The following is a 16138-nucleotide window of genomic DNA, read 5'->3' on the forward strand; positions in this document are numbered from 1 at the left end:
CATGCAAATTGAACTAGCTACTCCTGCCCCTCAGTTAGAGGGGGAAATAAGGAAGGCACCAGGACCAAACAGGTGCAAGACTACTAAGTATTAGCCTAGATACAGAGGGAACAACATATTCTGGCAGCCCTAAGGGTGAGGGAGGAGCATATGGGAGGCAGGACAAAAAAGGAGGTGTAGGGAGGACAAATTGGTGATGGAAATCCCCCCTGATTTTATGTAAATATGTACCTAAAATATTATTGTCAACAATATGTAAACCACTATGATCAAAATTAAAATAAAAAAATCCATTATTCCATATATAATCAGTTCTCCATCCATTTTGTTCTAAGTTGAATTTATTTTTGACTGAAGGTATTTGTATTTTAGTTGGGATAAAAACATCACAGTGGACTTCTGTCATCATTTAAGCTACTTACAATATTTACAATCAGCATTTTGTCTTGAACAAAAGGTATCTTTGCAGCTGATGTGGGTAATCAGAGTTTTCCTCTCACTAAAAGCAGAGGCAGTTGCAGACACTACTGTGTTACACTGTCAAAAGATGACAGCAATGATGCCTACCAGAAAGGTCACTTCCACAATTCTCCAGACTGTTCAAGAAGCCTCAGATTTCCTAACATGATTCTGAAGCATTATTGATTTTACTTTATGTAAAAAAGAAGAATAGATCAAGAACACCTAGTGAACAAAAAATGCATGTTGTGATAAGGAAAACTTCAGCAAAGATTCATCAGTCTTCATTGTTAATGCCTGTGGAAAACAAACATTCCCCAGTATTTCAGTTATCCATGTTTAGTTGTTTTCATAATTAACATATTTTATATTAAGTAGTTTTAATATTTTATATTTATTTATTTATTTCAAAATATATTTTAGATTTTTATAAAATGCCAAATATTTTTATTTGTTTTTTGTTTTGTTTTGTTTTGTTTTTGGTTCTTTGGGCCACACCCGGTGACGCTCAGGGGTTACTCCTGGTTATGAGCTCAGAAGTCGCTCCTGGCTTGGGGAACCATATGGGACGCCGGGGGATCGAACCACGGTCCGTCCTAGGCTAGCGCAGGCAAGACAGGCACCTTACCTCTAGTGCCACCGCCCGGCCCAAATATTTTTAATAATGCATGTATATATATATTTTTTATTTCATAATTCTTTTTTGGTTTGGGGTGTTCAGTGAGTACTCTTGACGTCTTGCTTGGGGATCACATCTAGCAAGTTTGGGATGACCTTCTGATTTCAAGGAATAATCATAGAGCCTCCAGCTTAAATTTTGAGCTACATCCCCAACTCTTAACTTTCCCTTTTATTTTAAGTGTTATCAACCACGGTACGAAATCAATTGTTTAAGTAATTCAAAGAAACGTCTTTAAGTATTACATAATCAAAGCTCATCTCACATCTTTCAGGCTTTGGGTAGAACATAGTGCTGATACCTCAGCATGCACCCAAATATATTATCAAGGGTTTTAGGAGCTAGTTAACTTCAAACTTTTGATTGTGATTTTCCCCCTTGCAAGTGCTTAACTTTTACAGCACATTACCTCATTTTATGCAAACTGATGAAATTAAGTGAGTGCGATTTGTTTCCATTAAGTAAGATAATGTGCCTTAAAATAATAGTCAAATCGTTTTTCATACTATATTTTTTCCCTCGCTGCCTTTTGTTTGCAATTCCCTTTTAAGACTTTAAATGGGATTTGCTTGCCTCCTAATTTTATCCTTTTCAATGGCAAAACAGTAGCTTTTCTCCACCCTGTGCTTCTAATGGAGCTTGAAATTAACATTGTGCTTTTGTTGTAATTTACTTTTTATTATCCTGGTGTTGAAAATTGGAAAATGTTCATAGGGTTTCTTGAAAACATTGCTTAGTGTTAAAGTATGTCAACTAAAAGAGGGGATGCTTTCTGAAAGCTAAACACTGTGACCAGATTGGTGGTGTTGATTCGATCAAATTATTCTAATAGGTGCTGCAGAAATGGAGTGTGAATGACAACCTGAAGCCTTGAAGAGGTTGGTCACTTTAACTAATCTTTGGGGGAGCTCTTCATTAAAATGAGCATCATAGTCCCGCCAATTAAATTGGAAATGACCCTGTTCAGGTACTGCTACTCATTTATTCTGTTTACATGTAACTGTACCTTCATCAACCTTCAGAAACTAATGTGTGACCTTGGCTCAATGGAAGGATTAGAGGGATTAGATGGCTGTGGATTTGAGTCTATAGAGAGGAGGCTAGTGCTATTGGCTCCTAAATTGATTCCTCCCCCATTTTTCTTCCAGGCTTTTGGAACCCCTAATTCTTCAATATCTATCATTCCAAAACCAAAGAAAAATCACTCTCTAGTAGAAGAGATCTGAGAGTTATTCTTAATTATTTAGGAATATTTTTTACTTTTCTAGCTAAATGCATACAATAAAATGATGCTATCTCACTGGGTATTTAGTATGACTTTTAATAGGGACAATCTGGAGGTCTTTAACTTCTGCCAAAGTTTGTTTAGTGTAAATTAAAGGAAAGGAAACTTTGTGCTATTTACATGTGAGAAAAATTAACACTGCTTAAATACTCTTATGACCCATGAACTGATTTAATAAATTTTCCAGTGGTCTGGCTGTGTCTGTAGATAAATTCAGTATTATCATTACCATGCAGACTATTTTGAGAATTTATAGAATTTAATCCCAAATAATAATAGCATTACTTTTTTTTCAGCAGGGAGAACTCCCAGGCATGTTCCCTAATTTTAACCCTAACCCTAACCCTGACTCTAAATGACAATTATACTAAGCCAACCAGATTTGGAGTGTCAATACAAAACCCAGAGGATTTCTGTCCCCAAGGCCACTTCAAGTCAAGCTTGGGACAAGTTGGACTATATCCAAGCATGGTGGACCAAGGAGTACTGGAGTTCAAACCATTGATCTGTCTCCCCAGAACCACATTTGTCATCTTTCCACTGAACGTTGGCAACTCTTAGTGATCTAAGTTTTGATCCCTTTTTCTGGGGTCATGTTGGAAAATGTTGCCTACAGTTCTGGTGCTTTTGAATCTGGAATGGACCTGCCTCGTTTGGCTCAACATGGCTTGATTTCTAGAGAAGTGTGATGTGTGTGAACATGTGAAGAACTAATTATTTTCTCTGGGAAAATGGTAAGGTGTTCCTCTTAAAACCACATTCCCTGCAAAACAAAAGGAAATGGCTTTTGTCTTTTTAATTTATTTTGAACATTGTCCCAGAATGACCCTTTATCTGGGACACTCTGTACATGTTGATAGGATCTGTCTACAGTGTAATTTAATGCATAGGCCCATTTTTTAAGTAAAGTCCACCTAATGGCTTGATCAGCTGTTCATTCATTACCTACCTGCTATATGAATGCAAAAGGCGATGATCAATGAGGTAATTACAGTTAAAGGTACTGCAGTCTCAAAGTGGAAGTTGGAATGCTTGTAAGACCCACATTGTAGTTAATTGCTTCTCTCTTGCTCATTATGCTAAGTAAGTGGGAATTGATTTTGTCCTTATTTTTTCTGCTAGCCTGCCTGTCTTATAGTGGTTGGTGATAGTATGGTAGGGGAGGCAATTCGATCTCTGAAGGTAGAAGGTGTGGGATTAGAACAGGAGCATAAATATATGAGTAGACACAACTTGCAACTTTTTTTAATCCTAAGAAGGCCTTTCTCCATTTGCACACATTATTTTGATAACTCTTTTCATGGACATTCATTTACAGATCAATTTTCTTAATTCTTCCTAGCTCTGTATCTTTTAAACCTTATTATCCTGGGGATTTTAGTGTATATTTGTAAAAGAAAATAATGCAATGAAAATTAAAGTGTCAAGCTGTAAAAAATTTTTTTTACTTGCAAATATATCTCTTGTGAGATAAAAAGCCCAGGAAAAGAGAGATTGTAGATTTTTAACTGAGATGTCACATAAAATATGTAGTCACACTGACGGCCCTTTTAACAGGTATGACATGGAATCTCAAGAAAGACAAGAAGGATTTGTGACTCAAGTTTTAGTTATAAGAAATTTTATGATCTTATTTTAGTAATTCAATATCATCTGATGACAATTTTGTCATCTGTATGATGATTTCTAGAAATTCACATGGTACTACTGAATGGTATCTTAAGAAGTGCTCCTCTGTGGTTACTTCAAGGATGGTAGCTGCAAGATCTTAAGCAATTATTTACTTGGCAATGGATATCATACTATGGGTTCAAATGCCTATGATATAATAGGCTGGTTGCTATCTGAATCTCTAGCACTCACATGAGACTGAAATGAAACAAAACCAAACAAGTGGGCCCAGAGCAGTGGTGCAGGTCGTAAGGCATCTGCCTTGCACGTGCTAGCCTAGGAGGAACCCCCGGCGTTTCATACGGTCCCCCAAAGCAGGGGCAATTTCTGAGTGTATAGCCAAGAGTAACCCCTGGACATCACTAGGTGTGGCCCAAAAACAAACAAAAAACAACAATAACAACAACAATAAACAAGCATGTTCAAAAGACGTGTGCATTTCTGTGACTGTACTTCTTGGTTTTGTTATTTACAAAAGACTTTTTACATTTCAAATACTTTACTTTTCTTGTTAAACGAGGCTAAAACAAGCTTGTCAAAGTAAAATTTCATTCATATTTGTCAGGCTAGAAGCTTTGAAATATCTTCAAAATCATTTGACATAGTTTCTCAAGTCCTGGTTTCCATAAGGTTTCAGACGTGCTGGAACCCAAGTTCTCTCTTAGGTCTTGGCTTTGTGTTAAAACAAAAAAAAACCTGCTTGATTATGCTTCAGCCAGGTTAGTCTTATCAACATGGCTACAACCATTTTGTGAAATGAAACCATTTCATTTCTTTTGTTAAGGTTGTCTGCTTTCCATTAAATGTGTTATTCATGTTAATAAAGTTATTCACATCTTGACTTGGCTGGAAAAAGACAAGGAAAGAGAGCATATAGTGTGTAGGTTTATCAATAAAAGAGCAAGTGAGTCATATTAGCTTGTTGATTGTCCCCCTACAGCCTCAAGAAATGCAGTGGCTGTAATGTCCATCCCCTGTTTCCTATCACCTCCAATTTTCTGTCAAAAAGAAAAATCCATGGTTTCAATTGCATGAGAAGCATTATGTAAAAAATACAATAATAGTGGCTGCTTATGTCAGTACATTAACAAAACTCCATCTACTAAATTGTTTTGCTACTTTCTTTGATGGCTGAAAACACCATAGGAGTGATCATTAAAACTGAAACTGGGGACATTTTAAATTTAATTAGATGGGACATATTATTGCATCCCACTGCCAAAATAAGTTTGTACTAATTTATCTTAAGGATAATCATGCATTTGATTTTCTAAGATTTAAGATTATATCTAGAACATTTTGTTTTAATTTTTCCTTAAGAATTTTACTGTGCATTACAGTTTTATGACCATCAAATACATATTCCTCACTAAATAAAAATTATGCAATTTAATATATTGATATTTCAAATTATTTTGCCATTCTGCTTACTTCACTTTCTGTTCTGTGAAAAAATAAGAACATTGAATGTACAATATCTCATCAAACATGGAATCAGACTAAGTTTAATATTGAAAGTTATAGCATAATATTTATCACTAATGGGCTAAGGCAGCTTATATTTTGCATGTTACTCTTAAAACATTCAAAATATTTACATGTTTTTTATGAAAAACTACATTACAATGAGTTGATTTCTAATTTGATTTTGGGGAAGAGTTGCGCACCACCCCCTCTTCCCATGGTGCTCAGGGTTAACCTCTGGCTCTGTGTTCAGGGAACATTTCTTATTTGTGTTTGCAGAACCATATAGAGTTTCCAGTATATACAGTTCCAGTATTGATCAGGGCCAGTTCTGTACAGGATAAAAAAAAAAAAACCACAAAACCCTGCTATCTTTTTCTATGTCTCTAACCCAAATTACTATTGTATTTTTTATTTTATTTTATTTTGTTTTTTGGGCCACCCCCAGCTAAGCTATGGGTTATTCCTGCTTCTGCACTCAAGGTTCATTCCTGGCTGTGCTGAGGGATCATATGGAATGCTAGGGATCAGACCTAGGTTGACCACATGTAAGGCAAATGCACTATCCATTGTACTATCTCACAGGTTCCTTAGCCCAAATTACTTTTAGTTTACGTATCTTCCCATATTTTCAGTTGTGAGGAGACTTTCATAATAAAATTATGCAAAGAAGCCTGAAAGATACAGAGAAAGGAATATTGTTTAACTGCCTGGTTCTGTTCCTCATGCCAGTAACATGAATTTCATATGCATATATAAAAGATATATGTACATATGTGTGTATATAGTATATATAGAGACATATATATATAAAACAGGATTTATACCTTTCCATTACAGTGCTATGCTATTAGCACCAGTCTACTAACTCTTTTTTATAAAGATTAATGCAAACTCTTACAAATCACCAAGCCAACTCTTACTTATTAGAATTTGTTTTGTCAGATGTCAAGACATATTATAAAAATAAAACAAATTGAAATAGTATGATATAAATAAAAATATAGATATATAGCACTAGAATAGGAAATATTTCAAAATAGACTTATATTTTCACTTGAATTTTAACAAATGTAATATTGCATGCTAATTGGCAAAAATATATATATTTTTAGCTATTTCTATTGGTTATTTGTTTATCCTGGTATGTGTACTAAAATAAAATAATACAATGTGGCTTTGATCTTTTATGTTCCAAAACAAATTCAAAATGTATATATACTTAAAGGGAAAGTTCAATAGAAATGAGTATTTAGAATAATATCTTCCTAGGTTTTCCCCAGGAAAACAATTTCTAAAAAGGCTATACAGAAGACACAGTTAATGAAGGAACTGATTAAGAAAATCACTGTCTCAGAATCAAGAATTTATATTCTTTAAATGACATACTGAAAGAGAAAAAAAATCAGGTTATACAGTTGCAAAAGAATTACATAAGTAATCAATAAAGGGCTTAGAGTTCAAATGTTTAATGAGTAATCACACACCACAGAAAGACAAATAGCATAAGATAAAAATAGGACTGTGACCTTGATTGTAATATCACAGAAATATTGTACAAGTCAACTATGAGCAAAAAAAGAAAACTCCTATTTATGTCTCATAAAGAAAATCCAAATTGAAACCATAAGTTATGAGAACATGCACTCTGAAATAAATATGATGAAGGAGAGTAGTATTTTTTTTTTGAGAAAGACACTTTATTGCAATCGTACTGCGCGTGCCACATGGGTGAGTGGGACATAGGCCTCGGCAGTAGTCATGCTCAGACGGTGTGCGACTGGTTTTGATCCTAAAGATCAAGTGGACTATGGGTCCCTCTGGGAAGCCTTCCCAATCATGCCCACCTCTGCTCACCCCCACCTTTGAAGCCAGCCTATCAGATCGCCTGCTGAAAGGCCATTCTGGGTCACTAGAGATACAGCCCCTCAAGGGAGCCTTCTTGCTTTTTATAAAGAACATTTTCTTTTGACTTCTTGAAATCTTCATTTGTTACTTTCATTCTCTGCTACCTCAGGGCCATCAGACCAGCTTCTGTACAGATTGCCTTGATGTTGGCCCCAGAAAGGTAATCTTTAGTCATGATCAAGTCATCCAGGGTGACATCATCAGCTAGTGTCATCCTGCTACTGTGGATCTGGAACATGCGCTTCTTGGTCTTCTCATCGGGCAGGGGGAACTCGATCTTTCGGTCAATGTGGCCTGGCCTGATATGTGCTGGATCCAAAGTTTCTATTTGGTTTGTGGCCATGATAACTTTCACAACCCCTCTTGAGTCAAATCCATCCAGCTGGTTCAAGAGTCCAACATGGTTCTCTAAATTTCTCTTTCACCTCCAGAATTGGAGTCATATCTTTTAGTTCCAATGGTATCGATTTAATCAATGAACACGATGGACCTCTCGTGCTCTTCAGCCACATGAGATAGCTCCCGCATGAGCTTGGACCCATCCCCAAGGTACTTCTGGATGAGCTCTGAGCAGACCACCCGAAGGAAAGTGGCAAAGGTTTGGTTTGCAACTGCTTTGGCTAATAAGGTCTTACCTGTGCCAGGGGGACCAGAGGATCACCCCCTTAGGGGGCTTGATTCCCATCTCTTCATAGTACCTCAGGGTGAGTAAGAGGAAGCTCCAAAGATTCCTTTATTTCCTGGATCTGGTTGTCCAAGCCCCCTATATCAGCATAGGTCTCCTGGGGTGCCTTCTCCACCTTCATCACAGTGACCAGGGGGTCAGTGTCGTCCACCAGCACCCCGATCACAGCATGCACCTTGTGGTTCAGCAGCACGGAGCAACCTGGCTCCAGTAGGTCCTTGCCCATGAAGGAGAGAATGTTGACATAGTGTTCTGACCCCACAGACATAGATACGATGGCGTGGTTGTCACGGATGATTTCCTCCAAGGTTCCCACGGACATCGGGGTCACCCGCAGGTCATCTACCTTTGATCTCTCTTCCTCTTGTTTTTCTTCTAAAGGTTTCATCTGTTCTTCGTTTCTAATGAACTCTTCTTCCATGAGAAGGTAATCTTTGATTCTCTCTAACTTCAGTAATTTTAACCGGCACTGAATATGAGGTGTCACTAGTGGCAGTTTGCTGGCAGCATCTGGTCCCTTTATTTTCTTCTTCTTTTTCCCCACTTGTGTTGGTACTGGAGACTCATATTTCTTTTTCTTGTCCTTGTCATCCTTCTTGCCACCTCCAGGGCCATGTCCACCACTTTGACTTTGACCCATCTTGCTTCGGCTCCAGCTGCCTCCACTGGAAGTGCCAGGGGATTAGTATTCAATATTGATGAAGATGAGTAATGAAGATTCTCAAGGAAAAATATCACATGTGGGGCTGAAGCAATAGCACAGCGGTAGGAATTTTGCCTTGCATGCTGCCAACCCTGGACGGATCTGGGTTAGATCCTCGGTGTCCATATGGTCCCCAAAGCCTGCAGGAGAGATTTCTTAGTGCAGAGTCTGAAATAACCACTGAGTGCCGCTGTCAGGTGTGGCTCCAAAGCCAAAAACAACATCAATAACAAAAAAAGGTGGGGGAAAGTCACATATGTCTTATGAGTTTTGTTCTGTTGGATTACTGGTCCTACTCTAATCAGTATTTATACTCCACCTTGGGTGTGATCTGGTGATGGAATTACTGGATTTCCCCCTACTTGCTATTCCTCCTCCATCCTAGGGTATGGCTTGGTTCTTGCTAATAAAAGCCTGCGTTTGAGGAAGCAAAGGGCTTGTTCTTCAGTTGTCCTCCCCTAACCTGCTTTCCTTCTTAGGAGCAGAAGACTTGTGGGGTGGGATTTCCTGGTTTGAGAGTTGGAATTCCTAATCTCATTCCTGCACCCTTTCATTGTGTAGATTATTTCCTGCCTCGATGTTTGCTTTCAGACCCATGTGTCTCCAGGTTCTAGTTTTGGAGTCTGGGGCTCTGAACAATGTCAACAATATTATTGAGCATTATGTTCAAGCATATTGCTTAATAGTTCAAATCTGAAATAACCCCAATTATTAAGAAAATAATACTGATAGTACAGTGGGTAGGGCATTAGCCTTGCACAAGGCTAACCCAGATTCAAATTTCTGGCATCCCCAATGGTCCCCAAGCCTGCCAGGAGTGATATTTGAGCACAGAGCCAGAATTAACCTCTGAGAACTGCCAGGTGTGGATCCCCCCAAATAATAATACCTGTGGGACCATTTATTCATTTTAGTTTGTTATACTTCAGTGGTAGTTATTAGAATCATGCTGTATGAAGCAATATGGGAAAATGATGGTGTAACTTGAGATTTGGGACACATCAATATTTAGGAAAATTAGGGAGTTATATAGTCATACTTTGGTATTGTCACTATCATGAAAAGCAAAGAAGATTATCCTAAAAGCGAGGTTTGTGAGTATTTTCTGATGGGGGCAAAACTGGGTGCTATAAACAAAAGGCAGAATTTGGGAAATTTTATAAGGATGTGAGTATTTAGTTCGTGATAAAATTTGTGGAAATTTGTCTTATTTGCATTAAATTTCATCAAGATGCAATAGGAAATGGGCACAACTGGTGGCATAATAAAGGCAGAATGATAGCCTTGTCATTCTGAAGAAAGGAATCTGCAATCAAGATATTATTAGGGTCATGTTTTCATGGAAGCTTCCAGAAAATGCTTCCTGTGCTTCGGAACTTCATTAACCTCTTTCTTGCACTTCCACCAAGCTTCAAAAGTGTTTCTCTATCTTCAGCACAATCTTCTTTCTGTGACTTTCTCTTGCCTTCTCTTCTTATAGGGATACTATTCGTTTTAATTAATCACCCACTATTCATCTCACACTCTTCTTTACCTGAATTCCAACTGAAAAGTCTCTATTTCCTAATAATGTTATTTTCACAGATTTCTGGGATTATAAAATCAGCATATATTTGGAGGAAAATAATTCAAGCTATCAATAATTTGTCCTGTACTTTCTTCTTGGTACTTTTATAATAAAACGTTAAGATATATACTATCTAAAAAGTTATTTTTATATTGAAACAAAATTGAATTTCTGAATTAAATTTTAGACTAATAAAATATAGATTACATTTATCTTATTACATAATATTCATCATTCTTAGCATTGTGAGAATGATAATAAAGCTAATATTATTTACTTTTGTAGAGTAATTTATCTAACTATATGTAAAGAAGCTCATATTTATAAAATATACCTTACTTAACATGATATTTTCTTATTAAAAACAAAGTTTAGCCAAAAATATATGCAGCTTACTTTATTATTAATTTTAACTCTGGCAAATTAATACTTTTAACATTTTTTCTGAATGGTACCACATAAGAAAATCAGTAAAAGTATAATATAGTTGGGTCAAAACATTTTAAAAAAATAGGGGGGCCCAAGAGATAGCACAGCGGCGTTTGCCTTGCAAGCAGCCGATCCAGGACCAAAGGTGGTTGGTTCGAATCCCTGTGTCCCATATGGTCCCCCGTGCCTGTCAGGAGCTATTTCTGAGCAGACAGCCAGGAGTAACCCCTGAGCAACACCGGGTGTGGCCCAAAAACCAAAAAAAAAAAAAAAATAGAGGCCGGAGAGATAGCATGGAGATAAAGCATTTGCCTTGCATGCAGATGGTCAGTGGTTCAAATCCTGGCATCCCATATAGTCCCCCGAGCCTGCCAGGAGCAATTTCTGAGTGTAGAGCCAGGAGTAACCCCTGAGCACTGCCAGGTGTGACCCCCCAAAAATATTTTAAATAAATAAATTATCATGTATTTGAAGATTATTTATTAGCACAATTCTAAAATAAGAAAAACATGTGGAGGTTTACTTATGGTATTACTTGTTATTACTTAGATTTTAAATCTAAGTACAGAAAAACTGCATGCATTTGGAGGACTAGTAGAAGATGAATATCATTCAATATTAAATCTATGATAATAAATTATAAATATTTTTATTAGTTAAATAGCCTATTTAGCTATTGTTCTGATTACTTTCATGCTACACTTTAATTTTATGCACTTCTTTATATATTCTCTAAACAACAGAATAAAATGCAAGACTTTCAATAGAGAGCATTAAAATAATTCATGCTTTCAGAAAAAATAATTTTAGGATAAAATAGATATTTTATCAAAGTATAGCATAATAATATTTCTTAGAGACCCATGAATAGTTTTATAAATTTTTTTAGTGCAATGTTTATATTTTAATAATTGAGACTCTTGCCAGGAGGTTAGGTGAAAGGGAACTGCCATGATAATTAAGAAAACAAGATAGACAGAAGCAAGATAAGCAGGGAATAATGTGGATTTCAGCCTCATGGACTGTGAGCTCTGACTGTCCTTCACGTACAATATTTATTGTTCAGGGCCAATCAACATGGGAAGAAGGGCAGACATTAACAGTCAAATACCTACCTAATGCTAATCAAGACTACTTGGGTCTTTATAGTTCAAAACGGGAACTATATGGAAGGGGAAGCTAATTTAAAGTCTCTGGATTGTCTTCCACTGAGAGAGGTGGAACAAAAAACTCAATGTATGACCCTGCCCCCTCCTCAGGCATTCTAGTAATTTAGAAATTAAGAGCCCTTAGATCACCTTTATCCACCCCTCTCTTAAGACTATCAACTCTCTAAACTTTTTTATTTGTTGAATATATTCATATTCGACATAGGGGACCCAAAACAGTAATCTAGAATCTTGGAGAACTCTACTTGATATCAGCCATGAGGGCCCAGTCTAAGGGGCACTGATGTTTGGTCCACACACCAGTTGAACCTGAGTATTTCAGGACCACTGCAGCTATATCCACTGATGCGTGATAAGACATGTGTTGATAAGATTAAACTGAGGTCTGCTATAGCGTTAACTCCTGTACCATATACCTTATTCAATAATTAATAAACTATCAAATTGATAAAATGCTCCTCACAAAGATGCTGCAGTTCTAGCCTTATATGCACCTAATAGAATAGTCTCAAAATAAGTAAAGTTAGTATTGATAAGAACATAAAGTATATGGGCAGATCCTGCTCAGCTTGACATATTGGCTGTTTGTGAAGTATTCATTTCCATTTTTCCAAAGTAATAGAATTACAGCTGGACACAAACATCTCCCCATTGAGAGCCAGTGACTAAGTTCTTTATAATTGAATGTGAGAAGAATTGATTCCTGTTGCCTCTTGGCAAATAATAAAACTTCCATCATGCTCTTTTCAATTTCCTTGAGCCACAACAAAATAGGCATGCCATCGTTTTTCTACATCATTCTGGGTGCCATAAATTCATTTTCTAATCCATTCCTCAGAACAGCTCATGGGCGCCATACTCGTTGAAGTTTTGCATATTTATGACAGATTTTACTGTGCCCTTTGTAATTGAAGGACGTTCTAACTGTATCTGAAATCCTTCACTTACACTTGCTTTTTTCTTGAGTAGTTTATGCATTTTTCTTCCTGACATAACCTATGGCTATCAGATATTTTATGATATGATAATTCTTCAGGTAGTAGGAGGGACTCGGGAAATCTGCGGCATGAAATTGCAGGTTGAATATTGAAAAGGGAATTTTTGCAGGTTGGATCTCATCGATACAGCAAGTTTTTCTAGCTGTACACATTTTATTTCTGGAAAATTGTTGGCAATCTTTCTTCTGAATGTTTTTTTTCTTTTTTTTTTCTTTTTTTTTTTTTTTTTTGGTTTTTGGGCCACACCCGTTTGACGCTCAGGGGTTACTCCTGGCTATGTGCTCAGAAATCGCCCCTGGCTTGGGGGGACCATATGGGACGCCGGGGGATCGAACCGCGGTCCGTTCCTTGGCTAGCGCTTGTAAGGCAGACACCTTAGCTCTAGCGCCACCTTCCCAGCCCCTCTTCTGAATGTTTAATCTGCTCTATTTTATTTGCTCCTTCTTATTTGATTCTATTTCTTTGCATTTCTTATTTGTTTGGCCTGTGTGCTGTGTTTCTCTGGCATATATATTAATTTCAAATATAGGTTTATTGCTGAGCTTTCCAGTGCCAGAATAGTAGCCTTCACTCCCACACACAGTCATTACAGCATCCCCTGGCAACTGGGAAGGTCAAGGCAGGAAGAGTAGAAGGTATGTTCATACTAAGGTCTGAATCTCTAAAGGTTAGGATCTAAAGTTTGATATAGCTGTAACCTAGCTTGCTTTGAACCTAAGTACAGTCATGACAGGCTCAAGTTTTAAGGAAAAAGACTAGGCCAGAACAGCCAATTTTAGGAGACCTCTGGGTGAAAAAGATCAAGGGCACCTAAGCCCCTCCTTTACTACAGAGCTCAAGACCCCATAAAGCAAAATATACCACTTTAGATATCTTTCCATAAAAGTATACAGCCAATCAACTTAATGGTTAACTACAATGGTTTGAAGCCTCTGTAACCCAATTTAAGGAGACTGAGAGCTCAGTAAAGGTTGCTGTTACCTTAGAGGGGCAACTCCAGCATGCCGATAAAAACAAACAAACAAAAACTCCCATGCTTTATTGCAGTGTTGTTCATTTGCTGTGGTCTTTGTAGGATGGATCTCACATTTAGAGCTGATATAAAAAACAGAATATATGCTGCAAAGCCTTCAATAGAGAGCATGTAGCGATGCTTGACTGTTCCTGGACTGGAAGCTCCATTGAGTGGTCATTGCATGGTTTGTGGCTGGCTCAGTGAATTTTGCTCATTCTTCAAATTCTTTCACATAGAGTTTTACTTTTGGTTCCATTGATTTGCTGCAAGTCAGGATAACTGGTGATGGGAAGAGAAAGTGCATGACAACACTTTTTTTATTTCTGGACATTTGTGGGTAAGCGGGTAGAAAGAGGAGGGATTGTTATTAATGGACCCCACCAGGCAAGGTAGAACATGGTACATAGACAGATGGGAGTCTTCATTGACCTACTGCAAATGGCCCTGCAAATACTGATCCCAAATAAAATATATAAAATAAATAGCAAACAAAAGACGTGCATGTGGATTTTGGGGAAGAAATTTGCAAGGCTGCATATTTCAGTACTTTTTAACCCAATTCCTACCATTATGATAAATGTACTCACTTGGTAGCAGGTATCAGAATTAGTCAGCCTATTCTAATATGAGTTTTTAATCACATTTTAATATATTTTAGATATTTATATTTAAATATTGTTCCCAACCCAAACCTCTTAATTTTTATTTCTTCAATTATGTTGAGTTTCTTCACTTTTCTGTTCTTTATTTTAATTATAGCGCTTTCACTTTGTTCTGTAGATTTCTTCAAATTTAATTTTCACTCATGAAATGTCTTAGAAAAAATATTATCCTTTTTATGAATTCTTTTGGCACTTTTTAAAAAAGTATCACTTATTTTAGAGCAGTTTTGATAACAACATTGAGCAGAAGGAAAATAGATTTTTCAATAAGTCGTACCTCCCCCACAGCCTCCAGTTATCAATTTTATGCACCAAAACACTACATGTGTTATGTTTAAGGAACCTAAATTAGCACCTTAATCCAATGATCAGTTTGCTTCCTTCTGGTATTGTATAAAGGTATGATGAAATGAAGACAACATGACAATATCATACAAAGTGATTTAGCTAACTTAAAAATCCTGTTGTCGTACAATTCACTTTTGGCAATTTATTATTGTTATTATTAATTATTATTTCAATTTTACCTTTTTCAAAATACAGGAGAGTTGAATAACACAGTATTTTGTATTATGAGCAATGTATTGTGGTCTTTTGGATGACTCACTATGTTTATTTCCATCTATCTCCACCTCCTTGCTGTCTTACCATTGCTTCCCAAAATCTTCAACTTTGCTGTGTTGAAAATGATCAAGAAGGGCTTTTTCCAGGGAAACATAAAATTGCACTCACTGTTTGGGGTCACATTCTCTCTCTTGATGCTAAATAGAAATGTATTATGACTATTTTCCAAACAATAGTAGCTTTTTACCTGAGATGATGGAGAGTGATGGAAAAGACTAGCTTTTCCATAATGATGCCTCAAATACAGAGTGTTCTTAGGTGTTCTTCTGAGCAATTTGGCTACAATAACATTCAACTTCTTACTCATTGCAGTTTCTGGGTTTCTCTTTTCTATTTATAGTGTTATTTCTGAAGAGCTTCCTCTTCAACTTACTTCACTTGAATATACATGCCTTTCTCTTCTCTGTACAAAGTTTAGCTAAAACAAGCAATCAAATGTTGATAACCATGAAACCTTGTGCATCCTCTTCCTTCATGTAGAAAAAAGTTCTAGTTTTTCTACTCTCCCTCTTTTCTCTCTCTCTTGCTTATCTTCTCTCTCTCTTTCCAAGAATCTCTTTTTTTTCACCATCACAGCATTTGCAATACTTTTTATGAGAACACTAATTTCATTTTCACTGGGAACGGTATTGTAGAAAATTCTGTTGGTGATCAAAGGTACTAAATATTTTCAAATTTTTTCTATTTTTTAAAATATCCATTTCTAATAATATTAATAAATTTAATATGTAATTTATACATTTATAGAAGTTTTATGTTATGGTTCTAATAAATAGTCTGCATGGTCCCCATTTAAAGTATTTAAAGTCTGTGTTACATA

The 16138-nt window shown here is 36.6% G+C and overlaps 1 pseudogene; it reads right to left on the bottom strand.

Moving 5' to 3' along the window:
• Positions 1-7461: 7461 nt before the first annotated feature.
• Positions 7462-8800, bottom strand: LOC126020677 (26S proteasome regulatory subunit 4-like; annotated as a pseudogene).
• Between the last annotated feature and the right edge of the window lie 7338 nt (positions 8801-16138).

The sequence above is a fragment of the Suncus etruscus genome, chromosome 10 (assembly GCF_024139225.1).
Source record: "Suncus etruscus isolate mSunEtr1 chromosome 10, mSunEtr1.pri.cur, whole genome shotgun sequence".
NCBI classification, from domain to species: domain Eukaryota; kingdom Metazoa; phylum Chordata; class Mammalia; order Eulipotyphla; family Soricidae; genus Suncus; species Suncus etruscus.